At 39.1% G+C, this 27,993-nt stretch overlaps 2 long non-coding RNA genes across 7 annotated transcripts; one reads left to right on the top strand and one right to left on the bottom strand.

Moving 5' to 3' along the window:
• Positions 1-367: 367 nt before the first annotated feature.
• Positions 368-25,630, bottom strand: LOC142057618 (uncharacterized). 5 transcript variants are annotated; one of them, XR_012660694.1, is made up of 8 exons: positions 25,489-25,630; positions 25,099-25,343; positions 20,216-20,403; positions 19,217-19,329; positions 5,284-5,418; positions 1,569-1,694; positions 853-1,044; positions 368-690 (listed from the first exon to the last, which is right to left on the bottom strand). It is a non-coding gene; the product is annotated as an uncharacterized LOC142057618 (long non-coding RNA). The 5 variants fall into 5 exon arrangements; XR_012660695.1 differs by having other exon boundaries at positions 5,284-5,421; positions 25,489-25,586; XR_012660697.1 differs by having other exon boundaries at positions 368-693; positions 25,489-25,586.
• On the top strand, positions 10,863-27,269 carry LOC142057619 (uncharacterized). 2 transcript variants are annotated; one of them, XR_012660699.1, is made up of 6 exons: positions 10,863-11,003; positions 13,935-14,010; positions 21,502-21,561; positions 23,450-23,807; positions 24,685-25,223; positions 25,728-27,269. It is a non-coding gene; the product is annotated as an uncharacterized LOC142057619 (long non-coding RNA). The 2 variants fall into 2 exon arrangements; XR_012660700.1 differs by lacking the exons at positions 10,863-11,003; positions 13,935-14,010; positions 24,685-25,223; positions 25,728-27,269 and adding an exon at positions 22,140-22,239 and having other exon boundaries at positions 21,504-21,561; positions 23,450-23,588.
• The last annotated feature ends 724 nt before the right edge of the window (positions 27,270-27,993 follow it).

Genomic DNA, 27,993 nt, shown 5'->3' with positions numbered 1-27,993 from the left:
AATGAAGTACTATTGGAGCCACGACCTTCGTCCTCTGTTGACCTTCACAGATACAGCTGTGTTGCTAAGAATTAGGCTTATCTTTCAAGAACAGGCACTGCAGCCATAAACTCATCTAATTTCTTCATGAGAGCAGGAACAAAAGAATAGGTTTTGAGGTAGAATGTACTACGCAAAAAAAAAAGATTGTTTTTGGCAATTTTTCAAAATGGCCTTCTTATACTGCTAACTCCTTTATTTTAAAATAGCACAGATTTTAAATTACTTCACCCATAAAGCTGGTCATCAGTTTCTGTTATTGATGCTTCAACTTATGTTTGTTTATGGTGCTACTTAGTTTATTATATTTTTAGATTTGAGACTGATCAAAGCTTCAGATATCTTGGCTATTTTATTTCCTTTGGTGATCAAAGGAGTTTTCATTTATTCCTCAAACTGGTAAAACAAGCCAACAAACAAACAAACTCCCCAACATTATCTGAGATGTCATCTCCTTCATTTTTAGCCACCCACTTTATGAAAAATAAAGAAAAAGTAACAGCAGTCTTGTAAAGTTTGTTACTCAAAGGCAATATGCAATTTTTACTGAAGTCGAACACTTCTGCAATGAAAGGTTTTGTCCAGGTTAAGTTTCCTCTGTGCTTTGACCTTCCACAGGGCCCTGCTCACCTCTTGCATTCGGTTCTAGTTCTGCTAAGGAAGAAGTACAGAGAAAAGTGGAGAGATCATTCACAGTCCTCTAACTTTCCCACTTTGAAAATTAAGCTTAATGCAGCAAGAAATTCAGGGGTTTCGTTATACTTATGTTAAACATGACTTCCCAGTATGAAAGACAACTAGAAGATCAAATACCTAACTTGGAAGAAGAATTGGAGTGACTTTTTCACCTTCTGCTGTACGTATTGTGACTGATCAGGAGCCCACGCTCTGTTGCGATCACAACTGCGAAGACAATGAAGTGCAAGTCCCAAAGTGCATCGCTTCAGTCTCCTTATTTTTCACGTGAATCGACAGAGGCTGCAGATCGCTCCATTTCCCACGTCACTTTGAAATCAAAGCAGGTCAAGTATTAGAAGTATAAACAAAAGTAAGAAGGAATGCATGTACTCTTAGTACAAAGAGACTATTTAAGCCCTGAGATATCCCATACTGAAAAGAGCCCTTTTTCGCTTGGCATAGTGCAAAAGAAAGCTGGATTTCTGAGAACTATCGCATATGCTAGGAAAGGAAAATTTTCATAGTGCTTTACACCATCAGTCAGTACAGTATGTTATTTCTGGACTGCATATTCTGTGAGTAGAGCTGGGATAGGGTGACAGTTTATCTTTCCCTTTATATGTGAAATCCACTAGCTGATCTCGAGGATTAAATGGCAAGAAAAACTCACATCACTTGCAAAATAAAAAACCACTTCTAAATCAACTGGTTTAGATGAAGCCAGAAAACCACCCTGAATGAATGTCAGTGCAAATCACCTGGAAGCAATAAATACCTTTCCAGTTAACCAACAAAGAATGTTCCAAAAACATTTTGACTTTGAATAATGCATTGTAAGTAGAACTACTTACAAAACAATTAAAGATGGGCTGGGATATACAAATATTGGAGGTTTCCTGCTGCCCTTCTCAGCTCAGTAATAAATCAAGCCGTTTACATAGTTGAGCCAAAACGATCCAATAGACCCCACAGCAACGCTGCAAAGATAGATACTATAGAGATATATATATAATAGAACCATGCTTGAGATATCAACTTAAAGGTGGCTACCAGTTTAAATACAGACAATTCCAAAATGGAGAGCTGCTTATAAATAAGAAAAAATATTTAGACGTTCTCAAGAATTTTTTCACACCACATACAACTGCATGATGTAGAATACATAAATCCTGCATTCAGAGAAATATATTTTAAGCACTTTATATGCTTAACGCTTTGTTAGTCAAGCAAGAATGAATCTGCAGAGACTTACAGGTACCTGCTCAGATTGCGAGAGTAGTGTCAGCAAGAGAAGGAACAGCAAAGGGCAACTGAAAGAAACATGCGTAAAAGCTTTAGGAAAAAGAAAAAAAAAAAAAACAAAAAACAGAGAAAGAGGTTCTATGCACAGCAGTGTTACTAGTTTTCCCATGATTTTGTGGTGTTGGGATTTGCTTGATCTCCAGTGGCTACTTGTCATCTACCTGGAGCATTCACGTCTCTTCCGTATTCTCTGGTGCCAAGCCACCGACTCCTCGTCAGCAGGACCTTCATGGTGACTCTCTTCTCTTACCAACCACTCACCTCAATTAACTTTCTGTAGTGTAACCTATGCTCCAGCAGGGTTAAAACTGACCAAAGGGTTCAAAAGTTATTTGGAAGGGGAGGGGAGCGCGGGAGACACACACAGAGAAACTGCAGGGAGTTCCATTTTTCTTATGGAACCAACCTAGAAATCAATTATTTCCTTTTGTGTAACACTGTAGTCAATCATGCCAAGCCAGAGAGGCAGCTGCAGTGCCTTTCCCCTGTACTCACACACTTGGCCACCTGCGGTATTGGGCAACAGAACGTGATCCAGATAATCATGCACCAATGCACAGGGACCAGAATCCCACATCAACACCCTGCTGACCTATGGACTTTAAAACATATTCAACAAAAAAGAAACCTAACAAATTAAGTCTAGATCATAGTTTCTAAGTAAGAATAATTATGAAAAGCAGAAAGGAGGCTTCCTGCAGCTATGTCAAATGGACTTGAGAAGTTACTAGAATTTTATAATCTTTTTTTACAGAAATTCAGATTAGCATAAAGATGTTCAACCAGGGACACCCAAAAACTTCACAAGTGCAACACAGCAGATCATGCAATAGAAAACAGCGCTATATAACAGATATGGCTTGACTGGGGGCAGCAATTACTTTTTTTCTTTTATAAAGGACAATTTCTATTGGTGTAAGTCTCTAGGTTCTGCGAATTTGGAGCAAGCTATTAAGAAGATCAATAAAATAACAACAACAACAGAGATCAAAACAGATGAAAGTAACCAGACTGCAGATGCTAAAGGGCACTCTTACAGAACAAATTTATGAGACTTCAGTAAATCTGCAGGAAATAACGATCAGGTCTATAATCTTCCAATAATCACAGGAAAAAAAATTAAAACAAGGATCTGGAAAAAAAAAAAAAAAACCAAACCCAACCTTTACAGAGAAGTAAAGGGTCTCCAAAGGAAGATCTATATATATAGCATCTGGGAACAGCTGGTTTTTGTTTCTGTTTTAATTTCCACATATAATCAAGGTCTGGCCACCCTGTCTGTGGCACTTGCGATGGAATCGCGGTTTGCTTTGGTACAAGCAAAGCCCTGACAGGAACAGTGAACTTCTGGTGTTTTCAAAGCACAGACACTTTTTCCATTCACAAGTACTTGCTGATTAAAAAAAAATTGCTATAGACATGAAGCATTCACAGCTGCTTGGTACTGGATACCCATGAGATGTGGAAAAGGCCATTGTGCCCCATTTAATGTGCTAAATATTCATTAACAAGAAAACAGAATTGAGCCGTAGAAGTAGGCTACTTTCATTAAGGAATCTAAACCATACTGTTTAGACATTTTTTAAAAAAAGATTCAAGAGTTACTAGGAAACCACATCTAGACTAATGCAAATATGGCTCCGATCTAAATAAAGTTTAAAATATGAACAGCTTGACAGACGTCAGAACACAATCTTTTTATGAGTCCACTTAACAATAGGGATTAGGTTAATTTTCTTAAAATTTTACTGAAATAATCACTTTAATTGTAGTTGTCTTTTAAGTTTCATAATAGCTGTAAGCTCAGACCTATAGATTTTGACAAGAACGAAAACAGCAGGGTTCCACAGAAATTCTCAGAATCTTTAGATGTTGTTATTTCTCAAGAAATTAGAAGAATAAGGAATTTCATAATAAACATTTGATTTAAAATGATAAATTGAAAAGTCTGCCTTTCTATTAGATCCAGTCAAGATTAATTATTTCTAAAGCAGAATCTCAGAGGTGCAAAGCAGCTTTTTTTTTTTAAATCCTATGTGCATTTTCTAAATTCAATTTGGCTATTAATTAATGACAGCACACTTCAAAGAAAGAAGTGTGAACCAACCCATTGTGCAAGTTTGCTAACCCTGTATTTACTACTTGCTCAAACTATCAAAAAGGTCAGGCATTTCATGTTCATAAAGAATAATTAGCATAAAATGAAGAAAATATATATTTAAAAAATGAAAAAATCAGAATATTAGAAAACTTCGGGAAAACTTGAATGACTGGGAAATGCTGAAGTGTCCTGTAGGAAGGTGTTATTGAGAGGGATTCGAAAGAAGTGGGTATTTCTGGACCTATTTACTATAAAGCAATAGTGAAATAGGGCTACATTGTGCATACTTCAGATCAGAGGGGTTAAAGGCACAGGCAAATATTATGGTGGTCCAAGTGTTTTTGAGGGGAAAAGGTTACGATTCCTGCTTCTGACTAGGTGCTTGTGCTGCACCCTCACGCTATGGGGTGTGGCTGCTGCTTAAAATACTGCCCAAACATCACCCAGGGACAAAGCAGGGTTTGCGCATGGACACTGACACAAGCAGATATGAGAGGCAAAAGCCAGTTTGTTGGGTTTTTATACTCAGGGCCTGTAAGACCTAATACATATTCCAGATACGGCACAGAGGGGGCCCTGTGAACCTATTTGTCTGCATATCTTGCTGTCACACTGATGGAGACAAGATCCGTCTTAAAAGCAATTACTGGAAGCTCAGTTTTTTCATTTTATGGCTTCGAGGGTAAGTTACAAACCAGAAGGCAACAACATCAGAAAAAAACCCAACAAAAACCCAAGCCAATTTCCCATCCACCTCCCCCATGCAATTTGGAGAGCAAGGATATTTGTCATTTGAGATTATGGGCTTTGAAGAAATAAGGTTTGTCAACGCAATGTTTCATTTGCTCACTTCATGAGTCCCTCATGAGAGGAGTAAAAACCAAACAAACATATGAAACAGCTCTGTTTGCATTTAAACAAACATTAATTGATTGAAGTAATGAGTAACCTCAAAAATAGTTTAGAAAGTTCATAGCATCCTTCAAATATTTGTAGACTATTAGCATTTAACTAATTTAATTATGTATGTCATCCTTTATTACAACAGTATCTGGAAACAAGGAGGGGAAGGCATACCACATTTGTACATATAATTATAATGGACAGAAATAAAAGATGAAGTGTGAGTTAAACACTGAAAAGTTTTTTGACTGTAAATGTACCTTCAGCCTCAAGTTTCCAGAGGACACGGTTCAGTTACACTTCTGCTCTTCCAAGTGAAAAGAGAGGAAAAATATTGTAGAACTAGCCTGACAGCTGTGTCTCTCGCTTTCTCCATTACTGCACCTTCTGCAAACCTACTGATACAACCAATAGATGTATGAGGAGATGTTAGTATTTACAGCATTTCTCTTTAGAGAAACATGACAAGTCCTAACTGATGGCTTCGAGAAGGTATGCAGACACTATCTGGAGCCCCACAAACATTTGGGAAGAAAACACAGCACCTATAACTAAATATAATACTATCCCATGGCTGTGCTCAACTGGATAAAATGAAAAGATGACAAGAAAGGAAGAACACTTTAGACATGCATAGTACATCTTTAAAGGAATTTGACATATCAATGGTATATTCCATAGAATAAGACAAGAATTTCTTACCATATCCTTTATCAAATGTCATTCCTGGGATGTCAGATGTCACTACTTAGATTTTACTAACCACTTCTTCCATTACACTCTTTCATTGTGTACCTTGCTGCACTCTGAAAACAACTGGTCATTTTAAAAGAAGAAATAAAACTTTTAGGACTATTTGCTTTTTAAATAATCTACTTTTCTGAACGCTTTAGCCAAAAGAAGTTACTTGGAACCTGTCTTCTATTTATTTACCTTAAATTTCATGCCTATAATTAATTTATGTTCCTGTAATACTTGAGCCACTTATTTCTGATTTTCTTCTATGGAAATCATAATTAACATAAAAGGATGCTTTAAGCGCTCCATAAATACAATGCATGGCACTGTTCCATAGCAAAGAATCTAGTTCCTTTCAGTATTTTGCCTTGCCTGTAGTTTAAGCAATATCAACTCCTAGCTGTGCGCTAACAAGAGAAATCAGGAACTCTCTGCAATGCACCAGTATGCCCAGAAATCACTGAGCTATACAGCAGGCAAGACTAAAACACGTATCTCATTAATCAATACCATGTTTCTGGACTGTACACTTATTTGCTGAATAAGTTCCATCGCTATTTAGAAAATTAAGTGGTAATCAGAACCAGATGATAAACCAAACAAATAATAAATGTTCTGCGTATAATTTTTCTAAAACCCTGGAGCAGATGCTATTATTTAAAAGGACAAAAAGAAAGCAGTTCTAACCAAATTTAGCTTGCAATGATGGTGGTATAGCACACTAAATAAATAATTCCCCCCAAATCAAGCCTTGACTGTAGAAACACAAATCTGTACGTGCAGGGAATGCACAGCACTAGACTGAGGGACCCTGCTAATTAACTTAATCTTGTCAGAGAAACTCTTAACTTTGCCAGACATTTAAATTTGTTCCTACAATAATAGATGCAGTTCTAGTGTGTTGATTTTTACCAACCCAAATAAGATCTAAATCTTTCTCAGTCTTTCTCTGTTCAGAACTTTTACCATTAAAGTTACAAACTAGAAGACCCAGTCCTTCTACATGAGTTAGAGCACATAAAGTTGGACTAATTTAATTTATTGGGACAATTCAGATATATTAGAAGTTACCCACATATACGGTTGCAAAAGTCAAAGACTTCTAGAACCATTAAGAGTGTGAAATGGAAATAGGAGAGGAGGCAGAAATTTCTTGTCAAGGAGGTAGGTACCACACATTCTTAATGAGTTTCTGGTTTTCCAACACCACATAAGATGAAGAGGTTCCAAAAGACTAAGCATGTGCTACCAGTCTATTAAGATTAATGGCATTCTTTATCTCCCCAAAGACCTGAGTTCCTAGATCTACCAAAAAAAGAAGCTTACTTGGACAGCAATTCAGCTACTCATGCATACATCCATGTTTAAGATTACAAACAAACCCCATTGAGGCCAATGGGGTCAATCAGACTGAAAAGCTGGGCAAATAGTACCCTTTCACTAAGCAAAACTCTCAACTGAACAAACATATGCATGATATTTCTTGGTTCATACTTGTAGCATAGAATCATAGAATCATTAAGGTTGGAAAAGACCTCAAGGATCAAGTCCAACCATCAACACAACGCTTCCATGCTTCCTAAGCCATGCCCTGAAGTGCCACGTCTATGTGTTTTTTGAATGCATAGTCACCTCCAGGGATGGTGACTCCACCACCTCTCTGGCCAGCCTGTTCCAATGCCTGACCACTCTTTCAGTAAAGAAATTTTTCCTAATATCCAACCTAAACCTCCCCTCACGCAGCTTGAGGCCATTTCCTCTCGTCCTATCACTAGTGCCTTGGGAGAAGAGACCAACACCCACCTCACTACAAACCCCTTTCAGGAGGTTGTAGAGAGCGATAAGGTCTCCCCTCAGCCTCCTTTTCTCCAGACTAAGCAACCCCAGGTCCCTCAACTTCTCCTCATAAGACTTGTTCTCCAGTCCCTTCACCACCTTCATTTTCCTTCTCTGGACACACTCCAGCACCTCAGTGTCCTTCTTGTAGTGAGGGGCCCAAAACTGAGCACAGTATTTGAGGTGTGGCCTCACCAGTGCCCAGTACAGGGGCACGATCACCTCCCTGCTCCTGCTGGCCACACTATTCCTCATACAAGCCAGGATGCTGTTGGCTGCCTTGGCCACCTGGGCACACTGCTGGCTCATGTCCAGCTGGCTGTCAACCAGCACCCCCAGGTCCTTCTCTGCCAGGCAGCTCTCCAGCCACTCCTCCCCAAGCCTGTAACGTTGCATGGGGTGGTTGTGACCCAAGTGCAGGACTCAGCACTTGGCCTTCTTGAACCTTATACAGTTGGCCTCAGCCCATCGATCCAACCTGTCCAGGTCCCTCCGTAGATCCTTCCTACCCTGAAGCAGATCAACACTCCCACCCAGCTTGGTGTCATCTGCAAACTTACTGAGAGTGCACTCAGTCCCCTCATCCAGATCATTGATAAAGATATTAAACAACACTGGCCCCAAAACTGAGCCCTGGGGAACCCTGCTCATGACCAGTCATTTTTAGCTCTGTTCACCACAACTCTCTGGGCTTGGACATCCAGCCAGTTTTTCACCCAGCAAAGAGTACAACTGTCCAAACCATGAGCTGCCATATGAGCATACAACAATTCAAGGTAATCAGGCATGTAATTATATTTGTACTTTGTAAGGTTGCGTGGCTTAAAAGAATTTACAGCTTTCAAATGACAGTGCATATCTATAGATGCTTTTTCACATTTTCCATTATAAATATACCTCTCTAACTCTATGCATATGGAATGAATCCTGGTGTGGTAACATCTAGAGCCAGTTCTGAGAGTCAGGAAAGATATATATTATCTCATGCCCCCAGGCTGCCCTATTTCCAAGTAACACGCATATTATCCAACACACTCACTCAGCATGAGCAGTTATCTACTGCAGTAGTTCCTAAACCAGGAGCTAAGACCTGTAAATGCAGTGGGAAACCGAAAACATTTAATTCTATGGGTGGGCTCATACCCAGAAATGATATCATGCGTCCACAAACCTAGAAATACGGTTGCCATCAAAAGGATGAGGACTCTTGTTGTAAGGCACTGTAATTTGGTATTAACTTTCTACATCCTTTGGGAAGCTAGCGCAAGATGTCACTAGGCAATAGGAATTTGTGAAATGTGAACACTTATGAATGATTAAAACAAAACAAAAAAAATTCTCTCTGAGAAGTCTCAGTTTGTGCCAGGGACTTACTAAATGCTTGTTTCTTGGGATCATTTGGGAAATCATCAGCATTACTGCACAAACTGAGGCTTCTCTGCCAGAAAAGTTAAGGATCCTGCTGAGAAACTTGTTTCATGTATTACACTGTCGAATAGCTTTTAAACCTAAAGCCTTTTAAGAAAGATGGAAAAAAATTATTCTGTATATATCTAAAGGATTAGGGATATGTGTAATGAAAGAGATATCTTTTACTGGGTGACAAAGGCCTCTTACTGCATGTCCAGTTGGAGGTAGCAGTAATGCCTCCAAGTACCCTGCTGATGTTTCCATATACATCTCTCTCACTTTTACTCCTGGAGAAACTAAAGCAATCCCAGTTTGTGATCACAGACTCAGAAAATATAGTGCCAGAATCAAAATATCATGTGAAATCAGACAATTTTAAGGCCTGACAGATTAAAGCATGTGACACAACTACTTACGCTACCGAGAATGCTGATCTCGCATGAGAAAAATAGTATTTCTGTGGGCAGTACACCAAAGCAGTTTTGACTCTATTGTAATACTTTGTAGTTTTTAATTTCTCACACATGGTTTTTAAATTTATATTTTTCCATGTGAAATAATTTTTCTTGTAGTAAATCAAAGCTGAAAACCACACCAAACTTTGCCTTAATCCCAAGAATATATTCTCCAGATCAAAATCACATGATTTAAGGGTCATTTTTATTCCTTAACTGTAACTTCAGAAACATCTGGTCACTGACCCAGTCACAAGTCATGGCACTTCTATCCTGCTACCAGTACCTAAACTGATGAGAAAGCTGACACAGCAAATACACTGTGGCTTGGATCGTTTACAAAAGGGGATCTTTCATGCTTAGCAGTCTTCACAGTTGTGCAGAGAAAGGACAGTTTGACTAACCACAAAAGGCAAAACAACTATTGAGTAATGCGCTGTCTTCATTTTAGCACTCTCATGCTCCACTTAACATGTTTTTCAGCTTTTCCTTTAAGTTTTCATACACTGTTTGTTTAAGTGTTCTGCCAAAGAATCAACCACCCAGTAGATAAAGTAAGGGAACTGTTTTTGTAGTTTCACTGGAATATATTCCCACAGAGACCTCCAGGGCCACAGAAAGGACCAAAACAAGAAACAAAAAGTAATCCTTAATCATTTACTTCCCATAAAGCATACCTTGCACTGTGTGGCCTCATTCCGCTGAAGCATCTTTTAGACTGTCTCAAAATGCAATTTTTGTTCTGGATAAAACCTATTTTTAAAAATAAGAACTATAAAATAGCCAAGATGGAGAAAGCATGAAATATGCCTCTCACTGAATGCTTTTATTTTCCATTTGTGATCTATGGCCAACTATATGACTGAAGGAAAAATATATCATTTTTCCTGTTAAAAAATAGGCCTATACCAAGGATTTTATACCATGCTTGAATTCCAAAGAGGAAAGAAACTCAGAGGTTAGCAACATACACATCTCTTTTTATACTGACAAACTGCAACTCTGTTAGATTAATCACAAAAGTAGCTTTAGCGTCTTTCGAGCGAATATGAAACAGGAAAAGTATTTCCTTCCTCTAGTTCCCGAGAGCTAACTTCCTTCATGAGATGCAATATACTTCATGTATCAGGCACGGCAGGTCACAGAAGCAGCTCTCCTGCCCTCAGCCACACCACGTAGCCACCCTGACAAAAAATACCTTGTGGAGAGGAAAAGGGAGGGGGGGAGAGAAACACAAACTACCCAGAGCGTGCCAGTTAACCCTGTCTGCTGCTGAAGAACAAGAAGGAAGTGAGGACTTCCATTAGGCTCTGGTTGCCTGAAACAATTTTAAATTTCAAGTTTTTCTGACCCTTACTACGCAAATTAGCCCTCAGACAGATAAAGCCGCTAAGGAGTTTGCAACATGGGAGAATCAGACTGTGCATGGGGGTTAATGGAGTTCATGTTATTTCCCTTGGATTTGACTCCAGCAAGTCTGGAAGTGTGAATGCATACGTCAGTCTGAAGGCAGGCAGAGATGTCTAAGGGCAACTGAGGAGGTAAGAAGAAAGCACAGCGTCTAAACCAGACTCTTTAGACGCTTCATTTTTATTTCTCTAGGACTCCTCTCCTGGGCTGGCCTGGACAGAAACGCATGTTGCTTAAGCATTGAGGGTCTGTAAGTAGAAAAAAGAAAACATGGAGGTTTAAAGTAAAAATAGAAGAATAGAAATGTTAACAGCATTGTGTAACAAGGAGTTAGACACTCGGAGGAGATATTTTAGTTGTTACACCTGACTGGAGTTCTGCCTGAGATGGAGGTTTGAGCCTGAGGGGTGAGGTTTCCCCGTTCTGAGAGGAGCCTTTGCCCATCTAAGTCACACAGTCAGGAAGACACAGTTATTTATATGCAATAGCGTACGTCTGCTGTTGCTGTTACCAGTGTAACAGCAGCCTGGAAAGCAAAATACTTTTGCTACCTCAGCTCCTGACCAAAAGGAACAAGAGTGTGAAAGAAAACAATTTATGTCTCAATTTTGTTCTTGAACCTAACCGGGGCCTAACCCCATTTAAAAAAAGTGTCAAGTCTAAAGTGTCAAGTCTAAAGTCAAATCCTTTAATAAAGGATTATAATAGAGGTAAATAAAATACTGAAAAACAACTTATACTCATTTTTTTTCCCTATGGAGGCATATAGCTTCTTGAAAGAACTACAAACATAATGGCTCGAACGTCTAGTTTAGTCTGAATGCATCACAGATTTGAAGACATTTTAACCTTTTCAGGAAACAGAAACAACATTCAGTTCACACAAGTTTTGGACTGACTGTGGATTTCAAAAGCAAAATGTTCACAACTGGCTTTCTGCAAATTATCTGCAGAACCAGCAATTTTCACCAGCAGAATTGAGTCCCACAGTACACGATGGTCGCATCACCAGGGTAGCAAACGCTGCACACAGTTACACCAAGTGATCACAGACGAGGCTTTGAGCTATTCTATGATTTGATCAGCATGAAGGCAGTAATACTACTGTCCACATTTTTTAGTAGTTAACACTGAACTCTTATTTTGAGAATTAAATAAATTCACTAATACCTGGATAAAAAAAAAATTGGTATTATCATGGAACACTATGTTCAACAGTTGCCTACATTGATAGACTCTTACAGTACAATATACAGAGCACGTAGCTTTTTAGAATCCTGTTTTGAATTCATTTTTCCAAGTATTTTAGTTGCATCATAAGCATGATATTAAACAGCCTGTTCAGACAGCAGTTCAAACCTTTAAGCATAAGCCAACAGGCCTGGGTTTTTTTAAACTCTTACCCAGAGGAACAATGCAAGCAGCAACAAGGGTGTGATCCTGAGAGACAAAATTATACTATATAGGACTAGACCATCTGGATACTTAAAACTGAAATACTTGGAGATAGATTATAATCACGTTACAATCACACAGAGGTAAGGTGTGGAGATGACTGCTTTTATAATTCTTTGCAAAAGTAGAAGGAATTAGCAATGATTAGCAGTGGCCCTTATTCTGAAACAGAAAACCGTATTTTCTTTCTGGCAAGCAGCTGAACTATTAATGCTTGTGAAGTATACTGGGTTCATCAATAGAAAGTGCACTAGGAGCGGAAAATGTGTTATACAGACCTGCATTACTTTTACTCCTTTGAAACCAAGCTTGAATTAAGAACTACATAAAACTTTGATGTAAAGCAAATAATTGTTCTGCTCAAAACACATCTCTCTGTGCTTTGAAGACATGTGGCAGTAAAGAGCGGGAAGTAACAAATTATTTCCATGGGAAACAAATGACTCCACAGTACTCCTATCATTGCTCAGGCATCTACTCCTGGGTCTTGTGATTACATTGAGAAAGGATGTGAAACCTCAGAAGTATTATTTCTTGTATATTTTTACATGTCATGAGCACAATGATTGTGATTGCTCCCAGGGGAAAATCAGGGAGCATGCTTAGTGCTAGAATCAGGATGCACTAAACTCAGGTTTTGATCTATTAAAAGAGACTATTTACAGCTAAGGTTTCCTTCTTGAAGAAGCTTCCCCTTCTGAAATATCAAATTTTTTTGCACATGTATGCTTACATGAGGATGCGCTATTATGCATGATGCACGTATTATGGTTCTGGTACTAAAGAGCAAAAGCTGACACAGCATAACCTGTTTTATCCTTGAACATGTAGTTCTCCAGCAGAGAGACCCACAAAAATGTTACTGAGAAATCCACATTCCCTATTTGTAGAGGCTCAAGTGTTTTCAGGACTTACAAAAAATTACATTTCTGATGCAGTAGTAAATAAATTGAATAACTTTCATTCACCAAAAGGCAGAAACAACACCTGACTAACTTTGGTAGGTGACATGTAAGAAAATGTATTCTTACAGATTTATAGGCAGATAGACTATGCTTTTACATTTCCTACTGGATTTTATCCTGTTCTAGTTAAGTTTTCATCAAGCACTTCTCAAAGTATCTGAATATCTTTGCAACACCTTCCTGCTCAGTGCCTCTTCACAATGCACAGCCATTTCTCACTGCTGCCTGTCATCCCTGCATTTCTGGCAAGCATCTCTATGACGTGACAAATAACTTTTGGCCCATAATACCAGTTCTACAAAAACATTTTATGAAAATGACATTTGAAAATCCCTTCTTATACTAGCATCTGAAATGACCTAAAATATTAGGCATATATTTATAACTCATAAAATATTTCTCTTTCATTTTAAGCTTGTCTTTTTTTAATTTCTAGCCTGTATAAGGAAGAAAACGTAACTTTTCTGAAAGAGCGTGTACAGGAGCTAGAGGTTCATTCCAGACTACACACAAGGCAAAAAAGCACATTAGCTCTTTGCAAGGCAAAAATAGAGATCATGTGAGGAATGTGCCAACTTTCCATAGATAGCCAATAGACAGCGATTTGACTTCCTAATTGCATTTCTGTTTTTCCAAGGACAGAAGAAAGAGAAGAGCTTCAAGGAAATGAAACTCTCTAATGTCAAGTATCGGCACGATTACATTTGCTATATTAGTGGTGAGAAACATGACTTTTCTCTCTAAGTACAGAAATAAAAACAAATATAACAAGCGATCCTGAGGTAAAGGGGTAACACATGAATTTTCTGCTTCACACAGATGTAGTGTTTTGGAGTTGACAGATCCTTGTATTCAAAGTCATAGTAAGCCTTCCTGACGTTGAATAGGCACTGGAGCGGGCTCTTCAATGGCTAATGCATCCTTGCTATTCACAGCCTCTGAACAAGCAGGTGAATGTGCTCTCCAGCACAACATTTCTTCTGTATCAGCGGCTGCGTGGAAGACACGTATTTCATGGCTGAGGTGAAGTTCATTGTATTAAATTAAGCACAGATCTGGTACACTATTTTATACATCACTGAGCACATCTTTTTAGTGTGCATAGAAATGTTTTACTGTACCCTGTGTCTCTCCTTAAGGAAACATTTCCACTATTTTGTCAACAAATTAATATTTGAAGCCTAACGAAATATAATGAAGGCTACTGATTTTTCATCAAAAATAGCTTAAAAGCTTCCAGCAATAGATACGCTGCAACAGGACTGTGGCATAAGAACTGAGCCCTGTGTCACACTGTGTTTAGAGATGCAGAGCTCCCGGGAGGATGGAGGGGGAAACAGTCTGCGGGGCAGGAGCTCTGAGTCATTTCTTAATGAATCCTTTTAAAGTGCTACCACTTGGGTAGAAGCTCAGGGGAGGAACAATATCACCCTAAGTTATCAAGCTAAAGATGATCAGCAGGTCATGTTAAAGTAACATTTAAAGTTGGTTAACTTGCCAGTTTATAGAGAGCCTTTGTAGTCACTCTGTTAGAGATCTGGATAGCTGAAATTTCCACCATGTGGTAATTGTTAAGCAGAAGTTTCCCAGAATCTGGCAATTTTTTTCTTGCTTTTCTGTGATGGGTGATGAACAATAATCTGTTCTCAAAACATGATATCTTCTTTTACAGTGTTGGGTATCGCAGATAATTTTTCTCTTGTGCCCGCTCCTACATCTCAGCCAGTCATTAGAACCTAGGCTGTTTTGAAAAACAACTTCTATGCGTATTTTTCACTTGTAGTCTCTCAGCTTAAACTGTGCCGTTTTCCTGGCTTCTGTTTAACTCAGGAAACAGAACCAATAACGAGCACTATTACAGGGAAAGAGAGAAATAATTGAGTTGAAGAGCCATTAGGTTCATGAAGCTTAAATCAATCTAGTGATTGCTCCCTACCATTCCTTGTATGCTAAGCCTAACTTCTCTTGAACTTGCAAAAAAATTTAAAAGGAACAAATTGTTTCTTACTTAAAGAGGTACACTACTGTGTTCTGCAACTGCTGTTTTGTGACTTGATAATCAGAATTCAGGTTTGTGATTTAATGCAATTCAAAGTATGGATTAATAGTAATAAGCCTGTCTTATAGTAGACAACGCACATTTCCTGACCCTGTGAGTAGAACTTTTACTCATGTCAGTAAAGAATCAAAGTTTGCAGTTGGAAAATGGACTGTTATACTATGATCAACTGTAATTGTCATTCTGATGATACTTTATTAGTAAGACAAGCAATGCTTTTAGTTCCCTATCATCAGCAATAGCCCATGCAGGGAATCTATTTTTGTAAAGTGCTTGCTGCAATAGTTTAAAATGAAAGTTTACTTGAAAAATAAAGGTTTGGCCCTCAAATCAATGGCCTTATCAGATTTGTGTCATCCAACCTCTATGTTTATATCCATCTCATTCTAATAACAAACGTTTTCAGAATCTGAAATGAAAGATGAGTGGTAAAGGCAATATTGTTTTATCTTTTAAGTGATGGAAGGTCCTGAAAAGATTTCTCTCTGTTTTCATTAACCAGTGTTTCTAGGTGAAGTGATTTCAGAGACTACTTTCAAAGGCTGTTTGGTTTTCCAGGCATACAGAACCACCTGCATGTACTGTTTGAGTAGCATGATGTTTTACTCATAAGAATAAAGCTAAAGTAGGTAAAAGCAAGTCATGTCTCCATCCAGAAGCACAATGTGTGTTGGTAAGGGACTTTCTTACATGGAGGGAAAAAAAAAAAAAAAAAAAACCAGAAAGAAAAGGCTGTCACCACCTAGGAATTTCATTAGTACCTTTGCTAAATGAATCTAAAAATAAGTGCAAGATATTATAAAATCGTTACTTTTACTAGTGCTCTGGTTTGCCGCTGATTTCTATTTAATAGAAGCATGTGTTTGAAGTAGTTAGAACTTCCAATTAAATTTCAATAACTCAAAAATTTCAAGGAATGAACACAGCAGTTTCAAGAGTCAATTTTAGGTTTTTCCCCCACAAACAAGATACAGATATAATGTCGAATGTCCTCTGTCAAATTCTCAGAGACTGAAATAGGGAGGCATTCAAAACAGCCATGGCAAGGCTCCAGCAGTGGTAGGAGGAAAGCTTTGTCACGCCTGCCAAGATTCTCAGCAACTGAGAGCAGAGCGCTGAACTTTGCCTTACATAGTGGCTGAGAAGCCCAGCGGTCTGTAACGCTTTCATATTTTCATTTGGCTTTACTTGCTTACAAAAATGTAAACTCTGTGGGAATCCAGAAGGAAAAAAGCTTTCTTTGTAAGTTACTAATCCATACTGTGTTAAGCCAGTAGTTACAGGTCATCTTTCACACTGGCATCCAGCTACTATGAGTATCTCTTAAGATACCTTCTCATAAACGCTTTTTCCCTCCTCTATTAACTGATAAAGGTGGCTTTATTCATCTCTTGACCTAAAGGACCCTGCTTTGCCAGAAATAGCCAAGACAAAAACCTCATGTGACATGCCTCACATTTGCATTTCACTGCCAAAGTGTTTAATCTTGCCTGTGAACAGCTGAGTGAACACAAGAGCCCCAAAACCTTCAGCAGGCATTTTCTTAAGTTACCTTTGCCAAAGGACAACGATTTATTCTTGGAGGGGTTTTATTTTCTTGATTCGTTGGTTTGTTGCTATTCTGTGACATAACATTCATGCTATTTCATATACCTTGTACACACATAGCCCAAAACACAAATCAGCAGGCTGGGACTATAGCATTAAGGAAGTTATGTTGTGAATTTCGTTTAAATCACAAAACAGCTTCCAAAGTAAATAGATTTTTCATCTTCACTTGAGTGAAAATCCCAAGCTGTTTGGGGGTTTGACGTTTAGAAACATTTTCACGTTCTACTTTGCAGAGTTACTTTTGTTTAGAGAATGTTGCTTTTTAAGTCATGCCTTTGACAAAGCTGAATATTTTGTCTTTCCCAAAATATATTTTGAAGTGTGTGTTCTTTTCTTGTTAATTTTTTGTTGGCTTTGGTAAGAACATTCAAGTGTCTGAGGTTGAGTGAGACCCATGTGTGGGGTTTTTTTTTTTTTTTCCATTCCTTTAAGAAATCTTTTTCCCCTGTTCAGCAACTGAACCAGGATCTAGTTTTGTCATCTAGATAGAGACTTTACTTTAGTTCTAGATCATGGACTGAATCTGCAACGGTATTTAGGTGCCTAACTCCCATAGAAGCAACAGGAATCACTAAATTCCACTGAGAACTGTGCTGATTATTCTTCGCTTTCTCAGTGGGCACTGACCCACCAGGTTGGATTCTTTCTGCCTCTCGTTCCCTGCCCCTCCCTGCAAAGGGAAATACCATGAAATTTTTCTCCAGAGGAACATGTTTGATTTCACAGATACTGGAAGTTGCTCTTTACAATCCCATCAATCTTCAGGCCCCACAGAAGACAAACGGGCTGGCCAGCCCCTGGCTGGGATGCTTCTGTTGGGAGCTGGAAGGCCACTTGTTAAGCGCAGGCCACCATGCAACTCTGCAGATCGTAGCAGCTCCCAGGGGCAGCATCTCACACACAGGCTTTTCCTCTCCACTGCGAGGAATGGGGAGGGCATGCCAAGGGGCACCAGACGTGCTGCACCCTATTTTCTGCCTGAAAATGGAGGGGCAGCCATGAAAGCTTAGTTCATGGGACAAGCCGACTACCATAGCAAGGAGACCAAAGTGCTTTCCCAAAGTGAAGCACCTTATTAGGATTTTTCCTGAGGAAGTGAGATGGCAGGGCACTGGGGAGAGGGGATCTGTGCAAACCATTCCTGTGTGAATAAAGAAAGGGGATTTATAAACTGCTGAAGTGTCCGTCACATGAGTTTTGTTTCCTTTTTAGTTCTAATCATTTTTATGTCAAAGATAGCAAGAAGATTGCTTGCTGCTTATGATGCTGAATTTCTGCTACATGGACTGAACCCTCAACACATACCAGTTACAGTAATGCACACCTGACTGCAGATTAAACAAGAGCATCTCACATACACATCCCATATTTTAGGATAGTTGAATCCCATCTTTTTCGTTACAGTTATCTTCACGTATACAATGTCCGTTCAAACTTCCAGCTTTACAGCTGACCTTGATTATTGTATATGTTTACATTGTATATTTAGTCAAATGAGTAACTGCAATCAGAACTCCAATCCAGGAAATATATACAAGTTGCTTCCTCTGTATTAGTAGCCTTGAGAAGATTACTAAACCTCCTGCCTGTGTACAAAGTGACATAAAAGTAGTATGGTGCAATACAAAAAACTTGACTCTGCTACCGTTATATTTCATGGGTTTCAGGTCTCCTTAGTTCAAAACTTAATTTTCTCACAAGGATTAAAGTATCATAAAGAGTGCCACAGATAATTATGTTCAGTAGAAATACCTTTAGTAAACGCTGTATCCATTTGGCTGAGTCCTTTCACTATACTGTATAACCTAATGTGCTCCCATACTTATTAATGAGTAATACATTAATAGATTGACCATATAATCACCAATAAAGTACAGGAAGAAAACTGATACTAAGAAACACGTGATAGCAAGTCTTAAAATACTCTGCGATAGGTTTGAACTACTTGCTGGCTAGGAAACTGCTGAATCATGCCCTTAGGCTCATACCAAAAATAGCATTTAATTTGGCAAAAGACATACAAGCTATTAAAGTTCCCTATTGTTGAAAGCCTGCTGAATAGCTACTGATCACAAAGGATGAAGAAGCATTCTCTTAACTTTTCTGCTTCCTTAAGAAAAAGAGAATAGCAAGTATGCTTTTTTCTACAGCAGCTCTCCCTGTCACAACATTAGCTTTTAACAGAACAAGAAAGACCCCAAAATGTTTTGAAAGCACTCTGTGTTCAGGATACCTTACAAGAAACTTTACTTGCCTTTTTACACACATAGCATTGATAGGTAGCAGGTATCACTCATCTCTCAGTTGTAGCATTCCCTGATGAGACCACGATGTTCTTAATACACAGTCTTAAATTATTTCTTAGACCTAAGGGAAGAAAAGAACCTTTCTTAATGATTTAAAGAAAATTGAATTAACATGAGGAAAGCAGTTCCCTCTGCAGGCTTGGAAGAGGTGACTGCTTAATACCCTGAACAAGAAGGGCGAGGTTTTAAAAAGTTGATTTCAAAAGCTCCAGCTGGAGTTAATAATGTTCTCTAATAGGCTTTGTAATTACTGTGTTTCCCAGCCTTTGGCATCCCAAAGGCGGAAGGAGGGACAAGAATTGCCCTCTGAGGTTTTTTGCGCGCCTCGTTACCTCCTCCCTTATTCCGTCTGCTCCAGTGTGACGGAGCCCTAGACTGAAGTCCTGGGTTTATCAGCGGAAAGGGTGCAGCGCAGGCTGCTGGTATGGACTTGGCAAAGTCCACCTAAGGTGGCTGGGCACCCCTCTTCCAGCAGCACAAGTTTCATCCTCTTTCTAGCCCCTGTGCCGGTGTCTGGGGCCTCTTGCTTTGGCCCTGATGCGACACTGCTGCTGCTGGCCTTTCCCTGGGAGCGCTAGCCCTGCTGGAGGGATAGGTCATGCAGAGCGGCCCCTTCATCAGAGCTGCCAGGGGACAGGCACTGGGAATTGGAGAAATGCTACTGCAGCTTTCTCTTCTCACTCTGGGAGTGTTCCTTCCCACCTCTCTGATTGACTTGATCTCTCTGCAGTGGCTGACTGCCATCCATTTAAAACACATCGGTGTTCTTTGAAAGAACAGAAAGTATACTACCCTTTAACCATCTACCCTGTAACCTTTATACAAGGGTTTGGGTATCACATAATGAAACATTCTCATGCACTTTTTATTACAGGAGGGGTAAGAAGAATGTCTGTGGTGACACAGCCATTTGAAGTTGCAGCTCTTGCATTTTGCCTGTAACTTACATATAATCATGTAATCCTTCTTGCAAATAAAATCCATCTTTGAAGAGCAACATAATCTCTAGGCAGGAAGCGTGGGCAGCTCGTCTCTCCGCTCTCCGTGGAGGGCAGTTTACTCAGAAAGCAGACGATGATATTTCCAGAGTTTCCTTTACAGAACTTTAAATTGTGGTAGGTTGGACATGTGAGGTCTGTTGAAGAGACATGCTGAGTTAATTTGCTGCTTTAGCAAAGCTGCCTGGCACTGGCCATCTGTGGTATCCACACTACATAGAGGGTTATAGGTACTTTGTGCTATGTATTTCTGCTATATAGAATGAACCCTCAACCCACAATAATTACAGTTACCTTTGTGCTATGTATTTCTCACAAGTTCATGAGTAATTCACTGAACAATTCAGCACAGCTGTAATTAGCAATTCCTCTTGGTCTCTGCCTGATAGGTTACTCTTTTTCCTGAAATCCACTAATGCATTTTGCTTTTTGGTCCTACTTTTTTACATTTCAACAGCAAATGACTATCAGAGTCCAGAAACGGCGGTCCCCTGCATTCATCAAGCCCAAGACACAAATGACCTGTATTAATTAACCTTCAGTCAGTATTATTAGGATGGCACAGAACCATCTCACTCCAGATGATTTCAGAGCCAAGAGTAAGATCTAGAAGCAGTTTACTGTAATGTGACAAGCGATGCTTCAAGGCAAGGGAGCAGGGAAAGAAGAGAACATCCACTGAATGAAAGGTCTGAAGGGTGCAGGTATTTAAATAATGACTAGAAGAGAGGTAATCATGTGAAACCAATGCATCTCCTTCTGCAGCATCTGTGTGCCCTCTGTCACACGCTCCTAGTGGGCTGCCATACTTCCCACTTCCTTAACATTTTATACACTTCTATAATTGCAGTCTGAGCTCTCAAATATGCCCTTCTACAGAGGCTGGACAAATACGCCCTTCTATAGAGGCTGGACAAATACTCCTTTACAAGAAACTGCTTTCTTCCATGCCTCTCTCGCTATCAGCCATACTTTACTGCTCTGTGAAACCCAGTCAGAACCGTCTTTTCCATTTCTAACCGATGTTTGCACTTAAGGCTTCCAGAATTGGTTTACTTTCCCTGTCCTATTGTTTTGTGATCGTAGCCAAACTTCTGGTATAACTTATTTAGCATGATGTAAGACAAGTATTGCTGACTCATCCTCAAGCATATCTAATAACGCCTTGTATCACTTCCTCAGGATGATCTTGCTAAACTGTTTTTTCCCTTTTTTTTTTTTGGTGTTATTTATAGATGTAAGCAAAGTTAGCTGAATAAAAATGCATTGCAAGAATTGTGGTCAATACTGCTAAGGTGAGTTATTCCTACCTATTTTATTGCTTAAGCTTTTATTCAGTAACAGTTTTCATGGGCAGTAATATATAATGATGAAATAGTTTTTAATTTATCTAATAAGAAGCAGGATAACATACTCATAGCCTTTTATTTTGAAGTATTAACAAGGAGGATTGGAACTGTAATTTTTTGTTAATGATTCTGTCTTTTAACGAAGAGAATTAGAAAACCAAAATCACCAAGTCATCAAGAAATCATGCTCTGAATATATATCTTTATTAATTTGGTACAATATTTGCTTGGTATCCTTTCCAAAGGTGAAGGTTCTTGGAATTTATAATAGCAATGCACAGAATGACCTCAAGTAATGCTTAAGTATTACCCCAAGTAATGCTGCACGCCTTCAGTAAACTACAAAAATGAAAGTTGCTGCTGCCTTGGTCATCTTGTTTAGCACTAGGCTACAAGTAAGGCCTGCACCCTGAAGCTTAGTCCATGAAAACCACTGATAACCCTGCTGAAGTGCCACTGAGTAGCTCCTCTAGATACCCCTTTTCTGGTGTCAAATTCATCAATGAACACATAATTATCTTCAGCAAATAGCAGATGCATGGGAAATGTACAGACCTAGGAATCAGCACCTATCCTAAAAGCACAGATGCAACTTCCATGGTTTGGAGCTCTGTGGATGTGGAGGTATGTGACTAGGGTTGAGGAGAATGCTGACCTGTACTTCAATTCCTTCATCACATTTAAGAGGACTTAGAATTTCCAGAAAGTGCTGAGGTTATTAATATGACCTCCTAGTGCTCTGCTTCCATGCTCTGATACTTATCTAACCTATGTCCTTTATGGCCGAGTGGGGAATGCCAACTAGACAGCAGATGCAACATGGGAAAGAGTACAAAATCAGTCTGAAGTTACAGCTTTCTGCTGAACATCCAGCTATCAGCCTTGGTCTCTTCTGTTTGCTCTGCTCCAGTGAGATAAGACGACATTTAGATTTTACCACAGCTAAGCAGATAAAATGAAATGGTACATTTCTCTATAGCTCTGAACTTGAACTGGTAACCTATGTTAATAACTCAAGTAAATAAGTTGAGTTACTATTTTGTTACTGAAAATATAGTCTCAGCAAAGCAGAACTCGATAAGAATTCATTATTTGTGGAGGGAGGACATACCTAAGCGTTCATCTTACGAAAAAAAAAAAAAAAGTAATTGTCTGATCAGGCTGCTTTTGCTGTAAATCCAAAGATTAGACATTCTCACGTCTGATTCCTCTATCCACTGAACTCTCTCTTTAGAAAATCTATTCCTCTTTGTGTCCACATAGTCACACAAAATGAAAGAAATAGAGGAAACAAACAGTAGAACAATTTCTTTTCCCTTTTTTGGCTAAGTATGAGCCTAAAGACACAGATTCAGGGGAAGGAATTAAATGCAATGAGATATATTTTATTCTTTTGTAGATATTGCACTGAGGCTAGTGGTATCTGCCAGCTTCAGGCACTAGAGCAAGAAAAAGAGTAAAAAACAGAAGCCGCAAAGCATGACTCTGCTTCTTTTACAGCTGAAAATCCCCTTGACAGGCTATCCTGGGACAGTAAAGGCAGTAAAAAGGCTGTAAAGTTAAAGGTCCTTGATGTGTGCATGACAAAAATGGCTGTTGCTTTATAATAAGACATATAATACAAGAAACGTTCTGTCTTAAACATAAGTAAATAAAGGCTTCCCGATACATGCAAAGTTTCTTGGTATTTCAGATGGGGAAGAAACTTCTCAAAAGACATTCAGGAGACTTTCTTGTACAAAACCTTTCTCCCCGGGGAAACATTGAATTTTTGTTTACATTCCCTCCGTGGGCATATACTACTTCTAGTGCTATTTTTTGTGTTTCTCTCCAGGAACCGGTTGTATTCCAAATGCCCCACAGTGTAGAGGGGTTCAGGGGAGTTTGTTCCTGGTGCCATCCACTCAGCCCAGTAATACCTTGAGATTACGCTACTGACATTTGCAGTGGATTTCTGAAAAGCAGCTCTGCTCATTCAAAACCTCTTGAAAGAAAACGTTGCATGAAGTTGCCTGTGCTCAGACACCCACTAGGAAGCTCTGCAGCTCAGACAGGCTGTTTAGTGTTTCTCTGGTTCCTGGCTGTGTCACTGTTTGCTCCTTATGAGCATGGCTGAGCATGTCAGTACAGGATGACATGGAATGGTATATTGCAGTCAAGCAAATAAACAAAAAAAGCTCCTAAACTTTCAGGTAATTTTTATTTTTATTTCTCCGAAACTTTTGTCAAAACTGTTCCAAAAAATGGATTCTTTATCTTGTTTTCTTATCTTTAGAAGATAAATGGACTGCAGCACACTTCATACTGTAAACAGTAACTTTGACTGGCCTTACTCCAGTAGCAGCTGAACAAATATTTCTAACATGGACAACTCCTCCTCCTTGTTTCTCAGCTGGACAGACCACATATTTTTATAACTCCCTGTTAGTTCTTATGTCTAATGTGGCCCACCAGGGGAAGGAAGCTCCCAGAAATAAAGAAATTCAAACATTGCTTTTACTTTTTCAGCAGTCTTAGAAACAAAATGTGCCTTTCTAGGAGCAGCCCCAGAAAAAACACAGTCCAAATTCTCCAAGTTAAGGTCTGCAGCTCTTGCTTGAATCATCAGGCTGCAGACAGCTACAAGAGCTTGGAGAAGCAGACTGTATAAGATATGTACACATACAATGCAGGCAGGCTCTGCAGAGGAATATTACATGTGAGCATTTTGGAAAACAGTTCTGGCAAGTCCACTTAATGAAAACAGGAATATTTGTACTATTGTACTGAAATAACTTGAGGGAAAACCTAGTATTCCTATCTGTCATGCTAAATAATTCAGAAGACCTTGTTTAAAGAAGATTTTCTGCTGAAATTATATGAACATTAATCAAGAGGCATCAGCTCGAGTATTTTAGTTCAAGATAAAGTATCTGAAATGGTTCAAACTGTATTGAAAACTCATTGAAAATGAGGAATGTGTGTTTTCTTCACTTTAGGTGTCCTACTTAAAAAGGATCCTTAGATCCTTTCTAAGCATAAAGAGAGTTTTCGTGCTAACCATTTTGTTCTTTCAACCATGTCTTTCAGCCTTCCATCTTCAGCAGCACCCCTTTGAAGATCTGCTGTATCATTGCTCTAAATCTGACTGTGGTGATTGTGGAGTTTTGACAGTACTCAAGAAAAAAGATTTCATTCTTATAAAAGATGTCTGAACACTTTAATAATCATGCAGAACAGCTTGTAATAGTGAATTCAGAGGTTGTTTATAAATGGAAAGCAAACATTGAGACGTTAAATGAAAAGATTTGTGTATGTATGGTCAAGCTATCCATTGCACAGATCTCTGGAGGGCAATTAACTCATGGTTAGCTGGTGTGCAAAGTCAGTGTGAACTAGTCTACTCTCTCAGAAGTGGTTCTAGAGGAAATACTGAACTGGAAGAACTGCAGAAACACATTACATGTAACTGGAGAAAAACAGAGTTAGAAAAATGGTACCTACCCTTGAAGATATTCAGGATTAGAAACTCCACAACTTCCAGGGTTTCAAGCATGCTATAATCTGAGTTTGTTAATGCTTGTCTTCTGAAGGAAGATTACACATTATTCCCATTCCCTTTTACACAGGTATTTGTTAGCACGTCACCTCTCAGTCTCTGAATGATCCTATTTTGTTCACGCTTGTCTGCTTCCTAGAGCTCTGATTACAACTGGTGCACTCTTCTGGTTTCTCTCCCGTTAGCACTGCTGTTGGGGACAGACATGAGGGAAAAATGGGATGCAGTACTCCGGTTTTCCCAATTCCAAAGACAACAGCAGCCTGTACAATTCAATCACGAATCATACATGCTACAGACCTGTTTCCTTTTTTTTTTTTTTTAATGTTACTTACGTTTGGCCTTTGTTGTGCTATAACCTCACAATTCTTTTCTACAAAAACAGGCATTCCCTATCTGGTATTTGAGCAGTCAGTTGGTCCTGCCTAAATGTAATGCCTTCCACTTGTTGACATTGGAGTTCATGTTATTTTTTTCTGGACCATTTTATCAGTTTGTTAAGATGAGCTGTTGGCAATAGACATACAGCCATATCACGTTACAGGTGTAACACATTTTTACCCATTTTTTCTAGGGACACGGGACTTATGCAATCACACCGTTCTCTGTCACCTCCACCGCTTCCTGACAAACAGCTTTTGAACCGCTTGATCAATTCCATCTAAATACCATGAAAGCTCTCAAAGATTGACTTTAATAGGTTTGTGAGAATCAGCAGGCGGGTAGAGAAGCCTGAAACTGTTTCTCTTCTCAGAGGGAAAAGCCTTTGGCACGAGCACGTGACTTGTGTGTGCTGTTTGTCCTGTCTGCTGGCTAATCAGTCCCTGCGCACCCATGGGCCCGTTGCACATGCATTGCTCCTGAGGATCCAGCAAAGCATGTGCTCTGCTTTGCTCTGGTGATAAAACAGGGGAGAGGGGAGCACTGCAAGGAAACCTCATGGAAGAGCTAGGATTACACAAGAGAGGGGTAGGAGCTACCGTTATTGCAGTTGTGGGTGTGTAGGGACCAAGCACACGTAGATAGAGAAAACCATACTTTGTTAGTTCTGCTGCTTGAGGAAGACTTATTTTCAGACTCTGGTACGGTGTCATTGGGCGGTGGGTATCCCATATATTGCCCTTCCCCTGTCTGAAGTGGATGATGGCTTACCGTAAACAAAGTGGGTCTGTTTTTCTGAACCAATCTGTACAGCTTTAACAAGTGTTTTGCTGTTTTGGGGCTTTTTTAGGTCTTAATGAGTTATGCTTCGGATACCTACTAAAGTTCTAACAGCAGCATCTACTATACATTCTTTCCCTTATCTGCCAAAGGAGAATCAGATTTTCTAAACAAGTAACTTCCATTTACAAAGGATCAAGAACTCTTAACTCTGCATGTGTGAAAACAGATTGCTCCATCGCTCTATACCTAGAATAAGAGTGCAAAGCACATGATTGCATGCTTCTCTTGTAACCAAATGCAATACAGTTTAACTAGAAAGAAATATTGACCCGCACAAGGACAAGCTGAAGTATTTGAAAAAGCATTATTGAACAGCATGCACTTTGTCCATGCACTTTGCAAGCCTTTAAGCAAACATCCTTGTTCTTTTTTTTCTACCCTTTAGAGTTGCAAAATATAGTCGGTCTTATTTAAAGCAGAAGCTAGAGGCATAGTCTTACTCCAGGAATAAAACACTTCTAATCCTAGACTGATTATTACACCATGCAGTTAACAGCACCCCCAAGCAGGAAAAAGAATGTGAGAGTACAGAGGGCAAGATCACAGGGATTATTACTCTAATACTTAGTACTAGCTTCTCTAGTACTAAATACTTGAGAAAGATATGAATGCAGAGTACCGCACAGTATATTCCTGGAAAACCTGAAAACAGGTCAGTCTTGAGGCAGGTGAAAAAAATTTATCTCCACAGTGCTAGATTTAGAAAAGCTAAATCTATCAGTTGCACTCTTCTTTAGCAGAAACAATCTTTACTCTGAATTATTTCAGGTTTGCTCATAATCTTGTATTGTTTCACAGTTGTGAAGAGCCTATGACTTGGCATTAACTCACTAATATCGAAAAGTTTTTGACACTAAAAAGCAGTAGAAATTATAATTTTAAATGAGTCTGGAATTGGCTGTTCATTTCTATTACAGAATGTTTGGTTTATGAAGTTTTACCTGCAAATTGTGATCCTCTGTAGACTAAGGGTTTAAATATATGCTTTGAAAACTAGCTGTGTAGGAGGCTCTGAAAGAAGCCTCTCTCCAGCAGGAAAGAAGCATAACACTATGATGTGAAAAGATGTGATTTTTGACAGTGGACAGTGATCACTGAGGGAACACTCAGCCAACTTATGGAGGACATGAGCTAGCTCTGCTAACCTGGGACACGTATACCATGTACTTTGCAGAAGCAAAGACAACACTAACTGTAGTATTTTAAAACTACTAGATATGAACCTATTTACTCTTCTGGAATTTTTAAGAGATTTCTGATGAGAGAAATCAAAAATAGTTTAAATGGAAAGGACTGATTTCACTCTACCCTTTTTCCTTTATCAAGATTCAATTTTCAATCTCTATATCAGTGCTCAGTTTAAGAACATTCTTCTGAAAATAAAAGCAATTAAGTATTCCAGAGAAAAATAATAGAATGTGTAATATGCAACACATGTTGCCATCCACAGGCAGGGCTGGTATCTCAACTACCTAGTAACTGAAGTCGCACAACAAGCAGGTAAAGAGTGGTAGGTATGTTCAATCATTCTGCCTTTGGTTACTGAGCATTGAATTCCACAGGGTGTTAGAAAACTCAGAACTTTCCAATATGTCAACACCTGAGTAAAGGAAAAC

The sequence above is a fragment of the Phalacrocorax aristotelis genome, chromosome 5 (genome assembly GCF_949628215.1).
Source record: "Phalacrocorax aristotelis chromosome 5, bGulAri2.1, whole genome shotgun sequence".
NCBI classification, from domain to species: domain Eukaryota; kingdom Metazoa; phylum Chordata; class Aves; order Suliformes; family Phalacrocoracidae; genus Phalacrocorax; species Phalacrocorax aristotelis.
The sequence above is the reverse complement of the archived record's forward strand: the minus strand, read 5'-3'. Positions and strand labels throughout refer to the sequence as shown.